The following is a 15,847-nucleotide window of genomic DNA, read 5'->3' on the forward strand; positions in this document are numbered from 1 at the left end:
ATGCCCTTCCTGTCCACATCGAAAACAAGCTGTAGATCCCAACCGACAAACTCCTCCATGTGGTTTTCCGCATCGTCTGCAGACTGGAGCTGTGCCAGAGCTTGAGCCACTACCTATTCCCAGACCTGACTTGACTTTATTCCAGAACCCTTTCCTTGTTCCTCTCGCTCTATCCCATCTTTTACTGCCTGTAGAACCTGAACTGGGGGCCTTAGAACCCGAAGCCTGTGCCTTTGACTGTTTCTGAATATTGGCACTAGCTTCCATTTTCCTGGCTGCATCTATAATAGAGTGAAAACTCTCCTTTTCTGCTGGAAGGATCAAAGAAGAATACCTGGGATGAAGTCTCATGGTATATCTCCTTGCCTTCTTCTGATCAGTATCATAGGCTTGACCCACGTACTGAAGCAGATCCAGAAACTTATCTGTAAAGTCATCCACAGTCATCTCATCTGTTTGTCTCAACTGTTCAAACTCAATTATCTTCATCTCCCTCGAACTATCAGGAAAAGCCCACCCTGCAAACTCATTAGCGAACTCTCCCCATGACATGCTGTCCATTCTAGGCTCCACATAATTCTTAAACCATTCTCTGGCTTTCCTGCATTTTATTGTGAAACCTGCCATCTCAATGGCTCTCCTATCATCTGCTCCCAATTCACTGGTGATCATCCTAACTGCTCTGAGGTAATCAAATGGATCATCTCCCGTATTGTATTTAGGAGCATCCAATTTCAAATACTCCGTCATTTGAACTTTACCTCCAGATGAGCTAGGTTCATGTCTATCAACAACAGGGGCTACTGGTTCTGGTGGTAGTACTGGTTCATTTGGTTCATTTGGCTCTAGATGTGCTGCACTTGGATGTATAGGGGAAGATGGATACCTCGGATATGGGGGATAGTAGTGAGGATATGGCATATATGGCATGTATGTAGGATATGGGTCAAAACGAGAGTATTCCGACATACCCTCCATCGGATACTCTGGCTCCTGAAACAAGGATGGATAGCCATAACCTGAGGCCTGAACACCTCCCAAAGATTCTCCCATACCTTCCTCAAAACTGCCTATACCCATGCTATCATCTCTAGACTGATCAATCTCCATAGCTTCCCTTCTCTCCTCTGATCTTCCTCCCCTCACTGTTCCTCTTCTGCTCTCGTCTACAGACCTTCTAGGGTCTATCGACGTACCTTCCCTGCTAGATCTCTGAGACCTTGCCCTTGGCAATGCAGGAGGACGAGCAGCTGGTCTCTCACTCTCTGGTGGGACTCCAGTCAATCGAGCTGATCGACGAGTTCCTCGCATCTTTACTCTGGAAACACAACATATACCATACCACTTTAGCACATAACTATCACATATCACATAACAATCATACACATACAATACTCATGGCATATCATAGCAGATAGGACTCAAGACCCTATCCTAGTGGACATGATTTCCTATTGTGCTTGACCACTTCTAACCTGTCTGAGCCCAACACTGTCTCTATCGGTCCGATCATGTGAACCTAGGGCTCTGATACCAATCTGTAACGACCCCAAAAAGGACCGTCACTGGCGCTAGGATTCAGGTCGGCTTAAGGCCGCCAGAACCCGTAGCAAGCCTGCTATACTCTCTGTGTACCTGTAACACTCATACATGATCATACATTTTATGTGAAAATAAAACTCTTTTCTGAACCAAGGCTTAACCTGTGCATGCACTATCTCTGTACTCTGTACTCCTGTACTCTGTACTCTGTATCCCTGACTAGAGCTTGCTCTAGATGGGTTAACTCATACCTGTTAAGCCTGGTTTTCACATACAGAAAAACATATATACAGATACAGATCATGTACAAAACATATACATCACTAGGTCAAGCAACAACTATTACATCTCTTTAATATTACATGTCCACTCTAAGCTATTACAGATCTCTTTACTCTTCCTGTACTCTGCTGGACTGTCCCTGTACACTGTACACTGAACCTGCAAAACTGGGGTTAAGGGAGTGGGATGAGCTCTATAGCCCAGTGAATAGAACAGTAAAACATCTCAGTAAAATATGATCTCATGGAATGCACCATATCACAGACAAGCCACATCAAGAGTAAACCTGTCACCACATAGTCCCAGTAACTCTGTGCCAGGGCGTAGAATCGAGCACCTGGTCTTCCTGTCATATATGTATATGTGTATATAACACCTGTAAACTTACCATTGCCAGGGCGTAGTCAAAGGCTCCTGGACTTTGCTATATACCTGCCAGGGCGTAGTCAAAGGCTCCTGGTCTTTGCTATACGTGCCAGGGCGTAGTCAAAGGCTCCTGGTCTTCCTGTCTGTGACTATGGGATCATTCAGCATTTACCCACATCAACAAATAACAATGCAATGCAACATATTCGTGGATACTAATGCAATCAACTTATGGCATAATCATGATGCATGAGATATGCTAAAACATGTCTTTGATCAATTCACAAAGCATTAAGTTTAGTTCCACTCACCTCTGGCTATCTGAACTGACTGACTCTGCAGGCTCTGAAAACTCTGGAGCAGTACTCACTGCTGCTCTCTCTGGTTCCTCTGCTCTGTGCCTACACAGATAGACTCAAATGAGGGACCAAACATACTCGGACATACCGCTAAACATCTCCCCTTAAAACCCCTTAAAACACCTTAGACCAAACATAGAAAACATGCAAAGGAAGGCTGGACAGGGCACTTTCGGGGGCACCTTCGGCGGCCGAATGTCCCTTCCAGAGACGAAAGTCAGGCATGTTCGGCGGCCTAACTTGGACTTTCGGGGGCCGAACCTGAGTTCATCCAGAACTCAGTTTCGTGCACAAGGACGCCTGCCAATCCCTCCATCACCTGCTCAGACCTCAACACATGCATTTAACCCTTCTAAAACATGCATAAACACTTCAATAAGCATAAAGGAGCTTCAAATAAATTAAACTCCAACAAACAACACACAACAACCATACACAAAGCATAGGATCCATACACCCTAATATGGACAACTTATGCATACTCAAGCACAACTCCCCTTTCCCATCATCAAACTCATTTAAAACATAATAAAAACAAAGGATTCACTCTTACCCTTTGAAGAACAAAGGCTGGCGTGACCCCAAACTTGAAGAAATGAAGATTCAAGCTTCACAAGTTCTCAAACTCCACAACTTCTCAAAACTAGTTAAAACTCACCATAAACTTATTTTTCTTTGAAAGATTTGATTAGAAACTCAAGAAAATCACCAAGGGGAAACATGTGCTTGTTCCTGACCCAAAGGAGAGCTTAAGCACCTCCATAGTCGGTCATATCCACTTAAAAAAAGTGAACCACCGCTTCACGTTCGGTGGCCAAAGCTACATGTAACACCTCATCACGTTCGGGGGCCGAACATTGAGTTTAGGGGGCCGAACTTACACTTTAGGGGGCCGAAAGTGGCAAAACTTTCCTTAGCCTTGTTTCTTCAAAACTTATTCCTTTGCTAAAACAAAAGCTTAAAACAGCTAAAAACATTTTAGAAAACCTCCACTCTCCCTTCAGGGATGCTCTGACATCCTCGATTCCACCGAACGATAGGAATTCTGATGTCTGAACATGCCGGGTATTACACACGCCCTTCACTTAGAGAGTTCCATTCTCAATCAAACACAAAATTCAAAGAGGAATCAAAGACTACAAAGAAGACCAAATCAAATTGAGATTACAAAACCCTAATCAAATTGGACTTGGGACTCTCCAGCTATAAAAGGGCAGCATCAAAGGCAACTGATCATCTCTTTCAGCATCTGCCATCCTCGGAAATTCTCCAGCAACACAGCAGAAACTTTCCTTCTTTCTTTTCTTCTTTATTTTTTGTATTTTAGTCACCATGAGTGGCTAAATTCATTGTTTTCTAGTTGAAGTTGAGAATATTCAAATTTGTGATGAATTGGGAGGTTTAATACTCCATTGTTGAACTCTTGCTTGTTTCAATATTTATGCAATCTGATTCTTTCTATAATTATTGCTTTGCTTTTAGAATCAATTAAGGCCTGTTGCTTTTAATTGCATAAGTAATATGTTGTTTGAATGGTTTAGGTCCGTAATTGCTTAGATTGTTTAAACACAAATTTAATCAAGTTGCATAATCTGAACTTGACCACGCGGTTGGCAAGGTTAGAGTTAGGTTTCTCTAAGTCTTCATGCAGTTAACAGTTGTTCGATGCCAAAGGCCCCAAGGACGTTCCTTGGCAACTTGTTAACTAGTGTTTGATTGGCGAACGTTTCCTAATCAAACTAGAATTAAGGAGGAATTTGGATTGTGAGAAGCGTCTTCCACATCCTAAACTAACTTATTGAAATAAACAAGAGTATCCAAGAAATCAATGATCAATTCTGAACAAATTGAATTAGACTCACACTTCAGCTAGAATCTCTTTCTCATTGAAATTCTCATCTATTTAAATTATTGCTTTCTTTTGCTGTTTAATATTAATTCATCAAATCAAACCCCCTCTTTTAATTATTTGTTATCTATTTACCTTGGTCATTATTAGGAGGGTCTTTAGTGTCAATTCCCTGTGGTTCGACCCTATTGCCACTATCTGCAAATTTATTTTGTCGGTTGATAATAGGTTTATTTTTGACGGCTTCGACAACCGCTTATCACCTTAATCAGAGAGAGAATCAAGACAGTTGCAAGCAGACAGAAGAGTTATGCAGACATCCGCAGACGGCAAGTGGAGTTTCAGGAGGGGGATCTGGTATTGCTTAAAGTGTCTCCAATGAAAGGAGTGGTTCGCTTCGGGAAGAAGGGTAAGCTGGCTCCGCGGTACATCGGACCCTTCGAAGTCTTGCAAAAGATTGGGAATGTATCGTACAAGCTGGATTTACCTGCTTCAATGGAGAGAATCCATCCGATTTTCCATGTTTCTATGTTGAGAAAATTCGTGTCAGATCCGGGCAAGGTTCTTAGTGAGCCTGATGTGGAGATCCAAGAGGATCTCACCTATGTTGAGCAGCCAGTACGGATCCTAGACACCCAGATCAGGAAGTTGAGAAACAAGGAAATCCCGATGGTGAAAGTCCTGTGGAACCACCACAATATGGAAGAATGCACTTGGGAGACACGGGAGTCCATGCTCCGGCAATATCCCCATCTCTTTTGAGGTTAGTCTCTATGTGTTTTATGTGTAGGTTGTGTTGTTTGCTATGCATGTGCTAGTTGAGGAACATTCGGGGACGAATGTTCTTAAGGGGGGGAGAATGTAATACCCGACTAGACTCCGGTATCGGAATTCCTACCGTCCGGTGGAATCTCGGATGTCGGAGACCTCTAGAAGGGTAGAATCATGTTTTTATGAAATGATTTTATGTTTTTAATGGTTTTAAGTATGAAATTTAATGAGTTTTAGCATAAAAAAATCCTTGGAGGAAAACCCAGGTTCGGCCGCCGAAAGTCAAGTTCGGCCGCCGAACATGCATGCGTTTTGGAGGCACGTTAGGCCCCCGAAAGCATGAGTTAGGGAAGTTCAGGTTCGGCCGCCGAAAGTCAAGTTCGGCCGCCGAACATTGCATGGATGCGGAGGCACATTCGGCCCCCGAACGTGGCCTGGCCAGCCACCTATAAAAGGGGCACTTAACCGAAATGGGCGAGCTTTCTCCCATTTTTGGCCACAGCAAGCTTCCGACCTTCCCTTTGCAACTCTAGTGTTCTTCCTCCAAATCTCTTCCATTTTTCTTGAGTTTTAAACTCACATTGCAAGTTTTGAGCGTTTAAAGCAAGTTTTGGAGCTTTGGGAACTCAGGAGTTCATTTTTGAGGATCTCCAAGTTTAGGTCGTCTCTCTCTCGATCTTCAAGAGGTAAGAGCCGATCTTAAGCTCCTTATGTGTTTTAAATAAGTTTTATGCAAGATCTATGGGTAGAAATGCATGTTAGGTTATATGTTGAGTTTATGGGTTATATTGACGATTTGAGCAATGTATGTTGATTTTTGTGTGTTTGAAGTGTTGTAGTTGGGGTATATGATAGTTTGAGACCCCTAGGTGTAATGTATGTGAAGTATGCATGTTGTAGAACAAGATTATGCATGATTAGAGGTTTTGGGAGGCAAAGGGTTCATGTGAACCAAGTTTCTGCCCTTCTGGCAGAAACCAGGTTCGGCCGCCGAAGGGAGTTTCGGTCGCCGAACCCCCCTTTGTAGAGGCAGCATTCGGCTGCCGAAGTTGCCCCCGAAAAGAGACTTTCGTCTCTGTCTGGGACTTTCGGCCGCCGAAGGTGCCGCCGAAAGTGCCTGACTTTCGGATCTGTCCAGGACTTTCGGCCGCCGAAGGTGCCGCCGAAAGTGCCCTGTTCAGCCATTTCATGCATATCTCTATGTGATATTTTTCAGGATGTTTTAGGGGGGGTTTTTGGGGAATATTTTAGAGTTATGTTCAGGTATGTTTGGTCCCTCATTTGAGTCCACCTGTGTAGGTTCGGACCCGAGGAACCAAGGACCCCAGCAGTGAGTTCAGCTGCTTCGGTGTTGTCAGAGTCAGCCAGAGGTGAGTGGAACTAAAACTTGATCTTTTAAATTAAATGCTTTATCATGTTTCATGCATCATGATTATGCAATAGGATGATTGCATTAGTTTTCACGAATATGCCGCATTGCATAAGTTGTTGTTGTTGTGGGTGAATGTCGGATGACCCAGTTAGTCCATGACAGGAAGACCAGGCCCCATGCTACAGGCCTGGCACAGAGTAAGAAAGACCAGGCCCCAGTCTACAGGCCTGGTACAGAGTAAGGAAAGACCAGGATCTCATCCTATGGTCTAGCACGGTTATGGGACTTGAAGACCAGGAGCCCAGAGGAGGCCCTGGGAAAATGGTAAGTAATTTATGTTCTGACAGGAAAGACCAGGACCCCATTCTACAGGCCTGGCACAGAGTTAACTTGGACTAATTGGTGACAAGTTCACCCAACCCTTATGTGAATTGTTTGTGTTATGATGCATTTCATTAAAGCATAGTGTTAAAATGTTTTATAGTTCAGCTCACTGGGCTTTTAGCTCACCCCTCTCCCTTTACCCCCAGGCTTGCAGGTACAGTATAGTGCGGGAGTCCGGATAGAGTAAAGAAGTCATGCTTATGTAATAGCTAGCAAAGGACATGATCAAGTTGTAATGTAAAAGTACAGTATAGTTATGTAATGAGGTTTATGGATGTTAGTGTGTGCTTGACCATAGATTGTTGTATCCCTTTTATACATGATCTTAGAGATTTATATGATGTTTATGTATACCAACTCAACAGATGTTATGTTGCCCATTGGGGGCACAGATGAGATCCCACAGAGGGATCAATGTTATGTTAATGTTATGCACAGGTTGAGTTTGGTTGATGTTCATAGAAAGAAAAGCTTTAATTTTTATGCATGTTGTTGATCATGTATGGGATTATACAGGTTCACAGGTTTTCTGTCAGGCTTGCTACGGGTCCCGGCGGCCTTAAGTCGACCCGGATCCTAGCGCCGGTAGCGGTCCGATTTTCGGGTCGTTACACTGCTCTCGTCAGAAGACCTTCTAGGGTCTCTTGACGTTTCTTCCCCGCCTGACCTGTGTGCCCTTTCTCTTGGCATTGCAGGAGGACGAGCAGATGTACCTTCTCTTTCCGATGGTACTCTAGTCAATCTTGTGGATCGATGAGTTCCTCTCATGATCACTCTCTGGAAAACAACATATAGCACATCACATCAGTAACATGTCAGCACACATCACACATAATATAATGCACATGCATAAGTCATGGCATTTCACATCATCATCAAGACAAGACTGACATCCTATCCTAGTGGACATGTTTTTCCCTATTGTGCTTGACCTACTCAAAACTCTATGAGCCCATCTCTATCTATCTAGGTCCGATCATGTGAACCTAACTGCTCTGATACCACTCTGTAACAGCCCGGAAACCGAACTGCTACCGGCACTAGGATCCAGATCGGCTTAAGGCCGCCTAGACCCGTAGTAAGCCTGCTATGACCTCTGTGTACCTGTGAGAACCTGTACATGATCAAACATTTCCTGTAAAAAATTTAAAACTTTTCTTCACCCAAGACTTAACCTGTGCATGCACTATTTCTAACCTGTAAAACCCCTGCTAGAGCTCTCAACTATGCTCCAAGCAGGTCAACTCATATAATGTTAAGCCTGGTTTTTCATTCACATAACATAAAACATTTTCATAAAAATGATCATGTGTATCGAAAGGATTTACATCTTACATATGTCAAGCACAAATCTATACTCTATACATCATACTCTATCTCTTTACATTTACATGTCCAACTAAACTATTACATATCTCTTCTCTTCCTCTTTACCCTGCTGACACCCTTCTCTGACCTCTGAACCTGCAAAACTGGGGTTAAGGGAGAGGGATGAGCTATACTAGCCCAGTGAGCAAAACTATAAAACAGGTGATAAAAAAATGCTCTCATGGAGATGCTTCACATCACAACATTCTATCTTTGGGACGGACATGACCACCAAAAATCCCTAGACTCTCAAGGTTGCCCGGCTCACCCAGGTCTTACTCGATCTGCCTGCCTGGCCCGGCCAGGTCTTATACCAATAGGCTGCCTGGCCCGGCCAGGTCTTACACAGATCGGCTATTGGGGTCGCCTTGGTCCATCTACCTCATCATGTGCATCGTATTATGCAATGCGTCATATTCGTGAGACTAATGCAATCAACCTACTATAATCATCATGATGCATGAATCATGCTAAAAATATCCATTTGCTCATATTAAAACGTTAAAGTTAGTCCCACTCACCTCTGGCTGTCTCTGTATAGACTCTGCAGGTTTTGTAGCAGTGCTCACTGCTGACCACTCTGGTTCCTCTGATCTGTTCCTACACAGATGGACATCAATGAGGGACCAAACCAACTCTAGAACATCTCTATAAACTCCCCCAGAAGCCCTCTAAAAGAACCTAAAACAAACACATATAGCATGCAAAGAAAGGCTGGACAGGACACTTTCGGCGGCAGGTTCGGCGGCCGAAAGTCCTGTCCAGAGACGAAACTCGCCTACTTTCGGCGGCCGAATCCACTACCTTTGGCGGCCGAAAGTCCTCTTACTACCCTTCGGGGGCACCTTTGGCAGCCGAATGTCTCGTCCAGAGACGAAACTCAACATTCGGCGGCACTTTCGGCGGCCGAACCTTGCCTCCAGAGACGAAAGTCCAATTTTTCGGAAGCAAGCTTTGGCAGCCGAAACTGCCTCCACAAGGGGTTCGGCGGCCGAACCTTCCTTCGGCGGCCGAACCTGGCTTGGCCACAAGGGCAGAGACTTGCTCTGCTTCATGCAAACTTTGCCCCAAACTTACACAACATGCATATCAACTACTCCCAACTAGCATATACGTATATATATGCACCAAGGGGTCCAAAACTATCCTAAAACCCCAAACAAACACATAAACATACATGATCATGCCAAACTCACCAAAACCCCCCATAAACCTAAACATGCATACTACCCATACAAACTTCATAAAACCTTCAAAAACCATCATAGAAGCTTAGGATCTTCACTTACCTCTTAAAGAACTTGAGGATGAAGAATCCTAACGTGGAGTTATGAGGAAAATCTCTCCCAAAGCTCCAAACTTCCAAACTTTGCTCTTTTTGCTAAAAACCTTCAAAACATCCCAAAACCATTAAAACCTTGGAAGATTTGATGAAAAACATCAAAAACATGGAAGTCAACTTGGAGAGGGTTAGGACTCACCTCTAGCTGCTGGTGAAGGAGAAAATATCTCCTCTCACCGACCTGTGGTCCTTTTATAGGTGGCTGGCCAGACCACCTTCGGCAGCCGAACGTGCTCCCTAAACCATGCAAGGTTCGGCGGCCGAAAGTTACCTTCGGCGGCCGAACTTGCTATATTCTCCCTTGTTGCTTTTCATTCAAAAACTCATCTCCTTTAAACACTTAAAACATTAAATCCATCTTAAAAACACTTAGAACACACATAATACCCTTCTAGAGAGTTCCGACACCCAAGATTCCACCGGACTACAGGAATTCCGATGCCGGACTCTAGCCGGGTATTACATTCTCCCCCCCTTAAAAACATTCGTCCCCGAATGTTCCTAACACATCATAAAACACATAAGCATATAGGAAAGGGAAAAGCTAACTAACCTCAGAACAGATAGGGATATTGCTGAAGCATGGATTCTCGCATCTCCCAGGTGCACTCCTCAAGGTTGTGGTGGTTCCACAAAACTTTTACCATCGGTATCTCCTTGTTCCTTAACTTTCTGATCTGAGTGTCGATGATCCGTACTGGCTGCTCTATATAGGTGAGATCTCCTAGGATCTCCACATCAGGCTCACTGAGAACCTTACCCGGATCTGACACGAACTTCCGTAGCATAGAAACATGAAATACCGGATGGATTCTCTCCATAGAAGCAGGTAAATCCAGCTTATACGATACCTTTCCAATCTTTTGTAAAATCTCGAAGGGACCAATGTATCGTGGAGCTAGTTTACCCTTCCTTCCAAAGCGAACCACTCCCTTCATCGGAGACACCTTCAGCAATACCATATCCCCCTCCTGGAATTCTATCTGTTTCCTCCGGATGTCTGCATAACTTTTCTGTCTGCTGACAGCTGTTCTGATCCTCTCTCTGATGATAGGCACTAGTCTGCTGGTAATCTCTACAATCTCTGGCCCTGCAAGAGCCTTCTCTCCTACCTCTTCCCAGCAAACTGGTGTTCTGCACTTCCTTCCATACAGAGCTTCATAAGGAGCCATCCCTATGCTAGCATGATGGCTGTTATTGTAGGCAAACTCCACCAGAGGTAGATGCTGCCTCCAAGAACCGCCAAAGTCTAACACACACATTCTCAACATATCTTCTATGGTCTGGATGGTCCTCTCTGACTGACCGTCTGTCTGTGGATGGAAAGCTATGCTAAAATCCAATCTGGTGCCCATTTCAGCTTGCAGACTCCGCCAAAACCGGGAGGTGAACTGTGGTCCTCTATCTGAGACTATCGACACTGGGACTCCATGTAGTCTCACTATTTCTTCCACATACACCTGCGCTAACTTGTCCACAGAGTAGTTACTCCTAACTGGAATGAAGTGAGCAGATTTAGTCAGTCTATCCTCAATCACCCAGATGGAATCTAATCTGTTGGACGTCGCCGGTAATCCCACTACAAAATCCATGGCTATGTTCTCCCATTTCCATTCTGGAATCGGCAGTGGGTTAAGCATTCCAGCCGGCTTCTGGTGCTCTAGCTTCACCTTTTGACATGTCTCGCAGGCTGACACATACTGTGCCACTTCTCTCTTCATCGCTGGCCACCAATATACTCTTCTCAAATCTTGATACATCTTGGTGGCTCCAGGGTGCATGCTGTACCTCGCATTATGAGCTTCCCTCATAATGTCTTCTTTTAACTCTCTGTCATCTGGTACACACAACCTCTTCCCGTGCCGAAGAATCCCCTCACTGTCAAATCTGAACTCTGCACTGTTGCCAAACTGAACAGTCCTGGCAATTTTTACTAACTCAGGGTCCTCGTGCTGTTTCAGAGCCACTTGCTCTAGAAACACGGGTGTCACTCTCATCTGTGCAATCAATGCACCTGTACCAGATAACTCTAGATGTAATCCCTCATCCATGAGCTTGTAGAATTCCTTCACCACCGGTCTTCTCTCTACCGTAATATGAGATAGACTGCCCAGTGACTTCCGGCTTAAGGCATCAGCTACAACATTAGCCTTACCCGGGTGATACTGAATCTTACAATCATAATCACTAAGCAACTCTACCCACTGTCTCTGCCTTAGATTCAGATCCCTCTGACTCAAGATGTGCTGCAGGCTCTTATGATCCGTATAGATCTCGCATCTTACCCCATAGAGGTAATGCCTCCACATCTTAAGTGCAAAGATAATAGCTGCCATCTCCAGATCGTGTGTCGGGTAGTTCAGCTCGTGCTTCTTTAGCTGTCTAGAAGCATAAGCTATTACTCTATCTTTTTGCATTAACACACAACCCAATCCCACTCGGGACGCATCACAGTACACTGTGAAGTCTTCATCACTGATAGGCAGAGCTAACACCGGTGCTGAAGTCAACCGTCTCTTCAACTCCTCAAAGCTCTCATCACATTCTTCAGACCATAAGAACTTCTGATTCTTTCTGGTCAGTCTGGTCATAGGAGCAGCTATCTTCGAGAAGTCCTGTACGAACCTCCAATAGTAACCTGCCAAACCCAGAAAACTCTTGATCTCTGTCACTGTAGTGGGTGTAGGCCAGTTAGCTACTGCCTCTACCTTCTTGGGATCCACTGCTATACCTTCATCTGATACCACATGTCCCAAAAAGGAAATGCTCCTCAGCCAGAACTCGCACTTAGAGAACTTGGCATACAAGCCATGCTCTCTCAAAGTCTGCAGGACTATTCTCAAATGTTGGGCGTGTTCTTCTGCATTCCTGGAGTACACTAGAATATCATCTATGAAGACAATCACAAAGTGATCCAGGTACTCTCTGAAAACCCTGTTCATGAGATCCATGAATGCTGCAGGGGCGTTAGTCCACCCAAACGGCATCACCAGGAACTCATAGTGCCCATACCTAGTCCTGAAAGTAGTCTTCGGTACATCCTCCTCTCTGATCTTTAACTGATGGTACCTGAACCTCAGATCTATTTTAGAAAAACAACCTGCTCCTGCCAGCTGGTCGAATAGATCATCGATCCTGGGTAAGGGATACTTATTCTTGGTAGTGACTTTGTTCAACTGCCTGTAGTCGATACAAAGTCTAAGAGATCCATCCTTCTTCCTGACAAACAGTACTGGAGCACCCCAAGGTGAGGTACTCGGGTGGATGAAACCCTTATCTACCAACTCCTGTAACTGTTCCTTCAGCTCTCTCAATTCCGCTGGTGCCATCCTGTAGGGAGAAATAGAGATCGGTTTGGTACCAGGCATTAACTCAATCTCGAACTCTATTTCCCTATCAGGTGGAAGTCCTGGAAGATCTTCTGGAAACACGTCTGGGAACTCTCTAACCACTGGTACTGAGGACGGTTCCCTAACCCGACTATCTAGCTCTCTCACATGAGCCAGGAACCCCTGACATCCTCTCCTCAACAATCTACGAGCCTGAAGGGCTGATATCATCCCTTTAGGTGTTCCCCTCCTATCTCCTCTGAACACATACACCGACCCATCCTGGTCTCTGAAACTAACTACCTTGTCTCTGCAGTTCAAGGTAGCATCGTATGTAGATAACCAATCCATCCCTAGAATGACATCAAAATCTATCAACTCTAGAACCACTAGGTCAGCTGGAAGGTATCTACCCTCTATACAGACTGGACTGAACCGACAGACTGACTCTGCCAGTGATGGATCACATCTGGGTCCACTAACCCAAAGAGGACATTCTAGCTCAGAAACTATCAAACCCAATCTTTCTGCGGCTCTCAAAGAAATAAAAGAGTGAGAAGGACCGGGGTCCATCAAAGCATACACCTCTGAACACCCAATGATGAGTTTACCTGACACCACAGTGTTCGAAGTGTCTGCCTCCTGTTGAGTCATGGTGAAAATCCGTGCCGGAGCTGACGGACCTGCACCTCGAGAACCCATCCCTGATGAAGAGGCTGATCCTCTACCTCTTCCTCTGCCACTACTCTGTGGTACAGTTGGAGCTACTGGCTGTGCAACACTGCCAGATGTCATCTGCTGGGATGGTGCAACCAAAGTCGCATGAGGACATTCCTATGCATAATGCCCTTCTTGCCCACATTTATAGCAAGCTGTAGATCCCAACAAACAAGCTCCTTTATGCATTCTCCCACATCTCTTGCATACTGCACTGCTTGCATCTAAACTGGAACTACTACCCATTCCCAGACTTGATTTAACTCTGCTCCAGAACCTTCCTCTCTTTCCTCTTCTATCCCATCTCTTCTTGCCTGTGGCTGCTGTACTCTGAGAAGAAGTCTCCATCTTAGAACCTGAAGACTGTGCCTTGGGCTGTTTAACTGTTCCTTGAATAATGGCACTCGCCTCCATTTTCCTAGCAGCATCCACAATCGAATGGAAACTCTCCTTCTCAGCTGGAAGAATCAAGGAGAAATACCTGGGATGAAGTCTTGCGGCATATCTCCTCGCCTTCTTCTGGTCAGTATCATATGCCTGACCCACATACCTCAACAGATCCAGGAATTTATCCGTGTACTCATCCACAGTCATTTCCTCTGTTTGCCTGAGCTGCTCAAACTCAACCACTTTCATCTCCCTGGAGCTGTCAGGAAACGCCCATCCGGCGAATTCATTAGCAAACACTTCCCAAGACATACTGTCTATCCTGGGCTCCACATAATTCTTAAACCATTCTCTGGCCTTCGTACACTTTAGGGTAAATCCTGCCATCTCAATGGCTCTACAATCATCTGCCCCCAACTCACTTGTGATCATTCTGACCGCACCAAGATACTCAAATGGATCGTCTCCCGTATTAAATTTAGGAGCATCCAGTTTCAAGTACTCTGTCATCTTTACTTTTCTCCCCCCTGAAGAACTAGATGGCTGTGCTTCCTCCACAGGGGCTACTGGTTCTGGTGGTGGTGGAGGTGCTGCTTCTTGAGACTCGGGGTATGCTGGACTTGGGTAAAATGGTGGGGGTGGATACATGTGATATGGTGGATAGAAGGTAGGATATGGCATGTAGGGCATATATGGTGGATAGGGGGCATAACTGAAGTAGTCCGACGTACCCTCCATCGGATACCCGGGGTCCTGTGCTCCTCCCTGGGACTCCCCCATACCTTCATCCTGCCTTCCCACACTCATTCCCTCATCTCTTTCCTGCTCTACTTCCCTAGCTTCTCTTACTTCCTCCAGTCTTCCTCCTCTGTTCACTCCCATTCTGCTCTCGTCAGAAGACCTTCTAGGGTCTCTTGACGTTCCTTCCCCGCCTGACCTGTGTGCCCTTTCTCTTGGCATTGCAGGAGGACGAGCAGATGTACCTTCTCTTTCCGATGGTACTCTAGTCAATCTTGTGGATCGATGAGTTCCTCTCATGATCACTCTCTGGAAAACAACATATAGCACATCACATCAGTAACATGTCAGCACACATCACACATAATATAATGCACATGCATAAGTCATGGCATTTCACATCATCATCAAGACAGGACTGACATCCTATCCTAGTGGACATGTTTTTCCCTATTGTGCTTGACCTACTCAAAACTCTATGAGCCCATCTCTATCTATCTAGGTCCGATCATGTGAACCTAACTGCTCTGATACCACTCTGTAACAGCCCGAAAACCGAACTGCTACCGGCACTAGGATCCAGATTGGCTTAAGGCCGCCTAGACCCGTAGTAAGCCTGCTATGACCTCTGTGTACCTGTGAGAACCTGTACATGATCAAACATTTCCTGTAAAAAATTTAAAACTTTTCTTCACCCAAGACTTAACCTGTGCATGCACTATTTCTAACCTGTAAAACCCCTGCTAGAGCTCTCAACTATGCTCCAAGCAGGTCAACTCATATAATGTTAAGCCTGATTTTTCATTCACATAACATAAAACATTTTCATAAAAATGATCATGTGTATCAAAAGGATTTACATCTTACATATGTCAAGCACAAATCTATACTCTATACATCATACTCTATCTCTTTACATTTACATGTCCAACTAAACTATTACATATCTCTTCTCTTCCTCTTTACCCTGCTGACACCCTTCTCTGACCTCTGAACCTGCAAAACTGGGGTTAAGGGAGAGGGATGAGCTATACTAGCCCA

The sequence above is a fragment of the Manihot esculenta genome, chromosome 10 (assembly GCF_001659605.2).
Source record: "Manihot esculenta cultivar AM560-2 chromosome 10, M.esculenta_v8, whole genome shotgun sequence".
Taxonomy (NCBI): Eukaryota; Viridiplantae; Streptophyta; class Magnoliopsida; order Malpighiales; family Euphorbiaceae; genus Manihot; species Manihot esculenta.